At 42.4% G+C, this 5,690-nt stretch overlaps 1 long non-coding RNA gene across 1 annotated transcript; it reads left to right on the top strand.

Moving 5' to 3' along the window:
• The first annotated feature begins 501 nt into the window (after positions 1–501).
• On the top strand, positions 502–1,554 carry LOC136304183 (uncharacterized). Its single transcript, XR_010724411.1, has 3 exons — positions 502–682; positions 954–1,048; positions 1,407–1,554. It is a non-coding gene; the product is annotated as an uncharacterized lncRNA (long non-coding RNA).
• Positions 1,555–5,690: the final 4,136 nt, after the last annotated feature.

Genomic DNA, 5,690 nt, shown 5'->3' with positions numbered 1-5,690 from the left:
GAAACTGAAGTTGCCAATGAAGAAGAGAATTTCAGGAAAATATTAGATCAAGTGTTTCCTGGGGTGTGGGCTTCTGACATACCAAGCAGGGCAAAGAATGCACTGTCAGTATAGGTCAAACTTAAGGAAAGAGGGCAGCCAGTAAAAGTTAAACAATACCCCCTAAAGAAGGAAGACAGAGAAGGGATTAGTCCAATTATTGAAAACATTTGAAGATAGGACTACTAAAAGAGTGTCAGTCTGATTTTAACACTCCTATCTTGCCAGTGAAGAAGCCTAACAGATCATACAAGCTAGTACAGGACTTAAAGGCTGTTAATAAGATAACTGAAGACTTGGATCCAGTAGTTGCTAACCCTTATATATTGTTAACTCGTTTAATCCCTGAACTAACCTGATTTACTGTTTTAGATTTGAAAGATGCTTTCTTTTGCCTCCCTCTCCATGAAGCCAGCCAGAAAATCTTTGCATTTGACTGGGAGTACCCCAAAACTGGACGAAAAACTCAGCTCACATGGTGTGTTTGCCTCAAAAGTACAAAAACTCCCCCACCATATTTGGGGAACAGCTTGCAAAGGATTTGGAGTCTTGGGAACCTCCACCAGGAGAAGGACAGTCGCTCCAGTATGTGGATGACCTCCTAATAGCCACCCAGACCCAGGAAACATGTGTGGACTGGATGGTAAGCCTCCTAAACTTTTTGGGCCTACAGGGGTATTGGGTGTCCCAGAAGAAAGCCCAAATGGTGAGGCAAACAGTAATTTACCTGGGCTATGAAGTGAGTGCTGGACAGAGAACGTTAGGGCAAGATCGCAAAGAGGCAATATACCAGACCCCAAAGCCTCAGACAGTGAAAGAACTGAGAACCTTCTCAGGCATGACAGGATGGTGCAGACTGTGGATTTATAACTATGGATTACTTGTTAAACCTCTGTATGCCTTGACCACAGAAGGAAGCAGAGATCTTCAGTGGAACAAAGAAGCAGCTCGAGCCTTCGACCAGCTAAAGAAGGCCCTCATGTCAGCACCAGCCTTGGGACTTCCAGATGTGAGTAGGCCATTCTTTTTGTTTTCTCACGAGAAGCAAGGGATCGCTTTAGGGATACTAGCACAAAACCTGGGCCCGTATTGAAGGGTAGTTGCCTACCTCTCTAAGCAGCTGGATACGGCAGCTAAGGGGTGGCCAGGGTGCCTCAGAGCCGTTGCAGCAGTGGCAGTGAACATCCAAGAGGCACGCAAGTTCACCCTGGGCCAGAAGACGACGGTGCTAGTGTCTCACACAGTGTCTACAGTCCTGGAAGCGAAAGGGGGGCATTGGCTCTCCCCACAGAGATTCCTGAAGTACCAAGCTATACTGGTGGAACAGGATGATGTTGAGATTGTGGTAACTAACATTGTGAACCCAGCTTCCTTCCTCAGCGGAAGTATGGGAGAACCAGTGATCCATGATTGCCTGGAGAGCATTGAAGCCACCTACTCCAGTCGCCCGGATCTGAAAGATAGCCCGCTTGAAAATGCCGAAACCTGGTTTACTGATGGGAGCAGCTATGTCATCAGTGGGAAAAGACGTGCTGGGTATGCAGTTACCACAAGCAGAGAGGTAATAGAGTCCAAACCATTACCAACGAACACCTCTGCACAGAAGGCTGAGATAATAGCCTTAATTCGAGCCCTAGAGCTGGCAGAAGGAAAAAGAATTAATATCTTCACAGACTCAAGGTATGCATTTGGAGTCGTGCATGCCCACGGAGCCATTTGGAGAGAGAGAGGACTGTTAAACTCGCAAGGGAAGGATATTAAACATGCACAAGAAATATTGAGACTGTTGGAGGCAGTACAATTACCTGAGAAGGTAGCCATCATGCATATCAAAGCACACCAGAAGGTGAGCTCAGAATTGGAAGAAGGGAATATGCTGGCGGATAGAGAGGCAAAAGAAGCAGCAAAAGGTGAGATACCTGATGAGATAATTGAAGCAGCATTAATTCCAGATGGAAAAATTTCTATTGAGGATAAGCTAAAATACAATAAAAAGGATAAGAAACTCATTAAGGCAGAAAAGGCAAGTTATAACCAGGAGGGATGGGCTGTAACAGAAGAAGGGAAACTTGTAGTACCCTCCTATTTGTTGTGGGCATTAGTACAGAGGGAGCATGAGAAAACACACTGGGGAATAGATGCCCTGTATAACTATTTAAAAGAAAGGATCATGGCCAGGAAATTGCAGGGCACAGTGATACAAGGAATTCGTCAGTGTAGCCTTTGCCTCCAAACTAATCCCAAAAATACTCCTAAGCCTAAAGTGGGACAAATTGGGAAGGGCTGTGGACCTGGGCAACAATGAGAAATTGACTTTAGAGAGCTACCCAGGAAGGGAGGATATCGTTACCTATTGGTGTTAACCGATACCTTTTCAGGATGGCCAGAAGCCTTTCCTGCCAGAACAGCTAAGACCTGAAAGGTAACCAAAGCACTGTTACAAGAAATAATACCGAGGTTTGGAGTTCCAGCCACCATATCCTCAGATAGAGGGCCACACTTTATTTCAAAAATTGTGCAGCAAATAAGTAATCACCTGGGAATAGATTGGGAATTGCATACCCCATACCACCCTCAATCTAGCGGTCAAGTGGAAAAAATGAACCACTTGATTAAACAACAAACTGTGAGATTGGGGCAAGAAGTAAATTTGCCCTGGCCCCAGGCTTTCCCATTGGCATTATTGCAAATTCGGACAAAACCAAGGGCAAAAGAGAAACTAAGCCCTCTTGAAAAACTGTATGGAAGGCCATATGCAGTTCAAGAAGGAACAACACCTATGCAAGTAGGGGAAGAGACCCTACATAGGTATATGGAGGCCCTGAATAGACAACTTAGAGAAATTGAGAAATATGTGGTCGGAGCTCAAAACAGAGAATTAGATGGGCCAGTATGCATATGTTAAGTCTTTTGCAGAAAAGACCTTGGAAACACAGTGAGAAGGACCATTCCAGGTGCTTCTTACTACCTTCACTGCAAACAAGATCAAAGAACAGAAAGCCTGGATCCATCACTCCTGAGTGAAGAAAGCCCCAGAAGGAATCTGGAAGATCACACCAGGTGATAATGAACTGAAGCTGAAGCTCACTCGGAACTACGAATAGATAGACTAATAGTTATCATGGACATTATGTGGAAAATTGTAATTACTGCAGTAATTACTGTAAATATAACAAGAATCAATGCAATACCACGTAGGTACAATGTGACCGAGATAAACAGGTGTGAAGGGAGAGCTTACGATGCTTACTCTCGTAAGGCTTTAAATAACATGCTAAAAGTCACGAATGCAAGCTTGTGGGAAAGAAGAAATGTGTGGGGTTGTAAGTATGCATTTGTACAGGACGGGTTCCATGAGGCTTACCACCCACCCATGAGACCCATCCGAATTAGTCCTGAATGCTGTGACAAATATTCGAGTAAATGCCCTCAGTTTAGACTCAAAATAGAGGGGTGTGCAATAAGACCAAAATTGGGCTGATAATTAACCCAAAGTGGTCTTTAAAATGAGTAAAAATGGGAGTACAAGTAAATAACCAGAATGTGCTCCATCTCTCAAGAACTCCTTTATGGACTGGACCACTTGGCTCCAAAAGGGTATGCCTTCTAACTTTAGAAGTAAGAGGGATCTCACCGGATTGCTAGGAACAGGGTTGGGAGTACTAAATACCGTAGATTCTGAAGTACTGATGAATAAATTAGCCTCAGTAGGGAATGATTTAGTTCAACTACAGCAACCTTTGCAATCCTCGCTACTTGCACTGGGTAACAATCATTGGAAATTGATCCAAATACTACCAGAATGGGAAAACACAGAAGAGCGAGATCATGAGGCAATAATTAATGCGCTAAGTCCAGCTAGTGAAAACATTTAACTAGCTCTACGATGTACTCAAGCACAACTGTGGATGCAATCAGTGGCTGCTGCAGTTATCAGAGAAGGTGGAGAGGGAACGTTTCCTGCCGAAAGTCGCAAAATTGTTTGGGACAATGCCTCTGATATGGAGAAGGAGCTTCAGTCTTGGTAGGTGTTAGTCAATTTCACCTATAACCCTGAGACTAGTATAGTGACAGCCTTTGTTTTAACCATACACGATGCCTCAGTGGACCTAATACGCCCAATAGTGCCCTTAGGGTTAAACCATGAGGGAGCTGTATTGTACCCTTCTGAACACAGGATGTGGGCACAGAAATTGAAGGAAAATAGCAAACTGTTAATCTAGAACCCTGTACTGCAAGGAGACAACTAAGATATATATGTGAAAAGACATTAGAAAGTGACAAAGACACTTGTTTAGATACAGACCAAAGTATTTGTCACTTTGAAACACATCCAGGCAAACAGAAAACTTCATTGGTGTATACAGGACAGGGGTGCCTCTGTCTAAGGACAGCATGCCCCATCATAAGGGTAGATAACCAAATTGTAAAAGAGACGCAATTCAATTTTTGTGTTTGTAATTTTGTTAGAATTAGGAGATGTGATTTTTCCTATTGAGCACCTGTAGTATCACATCAATATATAAAGACTAACCTAACCACTGTGGAGAAAATACTGCCTGTGCCCATAGGAATGAATCTGACTCTAGTTACTCAATTGATGAGACATCCTGAATTGAGAGAAATCTTAAAAAAAATTAAGGAAGAGGGGAAAAAGATGTTAATTACAATACACCGTGACACAGAGACCATCAAAGGAGTTTTTAAAAGGCTTGAGGAACATGTGTCTCATCATTGGTGGGATGAGCTTTTTGGGTGGTCTCCGACAGCAACCGGTATACTAAATACCTTAGTCCACCCTATAGTTGTGTTACTTTTTTAGTTAGTATAAGTTTAGTTTCATCTGTAGTGATACTTATTTGGAATTGGAGGATGCTACGAAGAGTAACAGCCTTAACTTCACTATCGAAAGCGTATGGATTGGTCTTGAGAGACACTAGTTGTACAACTTGGATAGATGAAGAAGACTCTATATATTGAGTAAAAGAATTTACTCACTTTAAAGAGGAAGTGGGGAAATGAAACATTAATTTTGAAGAATTAAAGGTTTTAGTTAAACCAGATATTGCTGAAGTAAGACAGATAGACTTCCCTTTTGATAAGCAGAAACCAGATTTAAGGAACTGATAAATCATGAGGCCTGTCCACTTATGTTTGTGTATTCTGACTGATCAATAGGCTTCAAGAAGGACAATGAATTCATAGATCAAATACTCCTGGGAAAACAGGATTCAGTTGTCACACAACACTAAAAGATTAAAAAGTCAAAGCGAAGAAGACTCACTTACTTCATCATTTTGAGACCTTGCCCCATAAAAAAGACCACCGTCACACAACACTAAAAGATTAAAAAGTCAAAGCGAAGAAGACTCACTTACTTCATCATTTTGAGACCTTGCCCCATAAAAAAGACCACCGACCCATTTCAAAGAACAAACCACGCATGCTTAATAGCTTTTGGCTAATTACCATACGAAGCGGGGAATGGGATGTACTAAAGTCATGAATACACATTTGTGTTTAGGGTATTCAATACTTCTGTACATAAAAAGACCCTGTGATCTTCTGTAGGTGCGCGTGTGTTTGGGAGCTATCCCGCACGCTGCCCGGCGTCGTAATTAAACATACACTTTCTAACTTTAAACTGTTAG

The sequence above is a fragment of the Chamaea fasciata genome, unplaced genomic scaffold, assembly GCF_029207755.1.
Source record: "Chamaea fasciata isolate MVZ Bird 193981 ecotype frontalis unplaced genomic scaffold, bChaFas1.0.hap1 SCAF_56, whole genome shotgun sequence".
Taxonomy (NCBI): domain Eukaryota; kingdom Metazoa; phylum Chordata; class Aves; order Passeriformes; family Sylviidae; genus Chamaea; species Chamaea fasciata.
The sequence above is the reverse complement of the archived record's forward strand: the minus strand, read 5'-3'. Positions and strand labels throughout refer to the sequence as shown.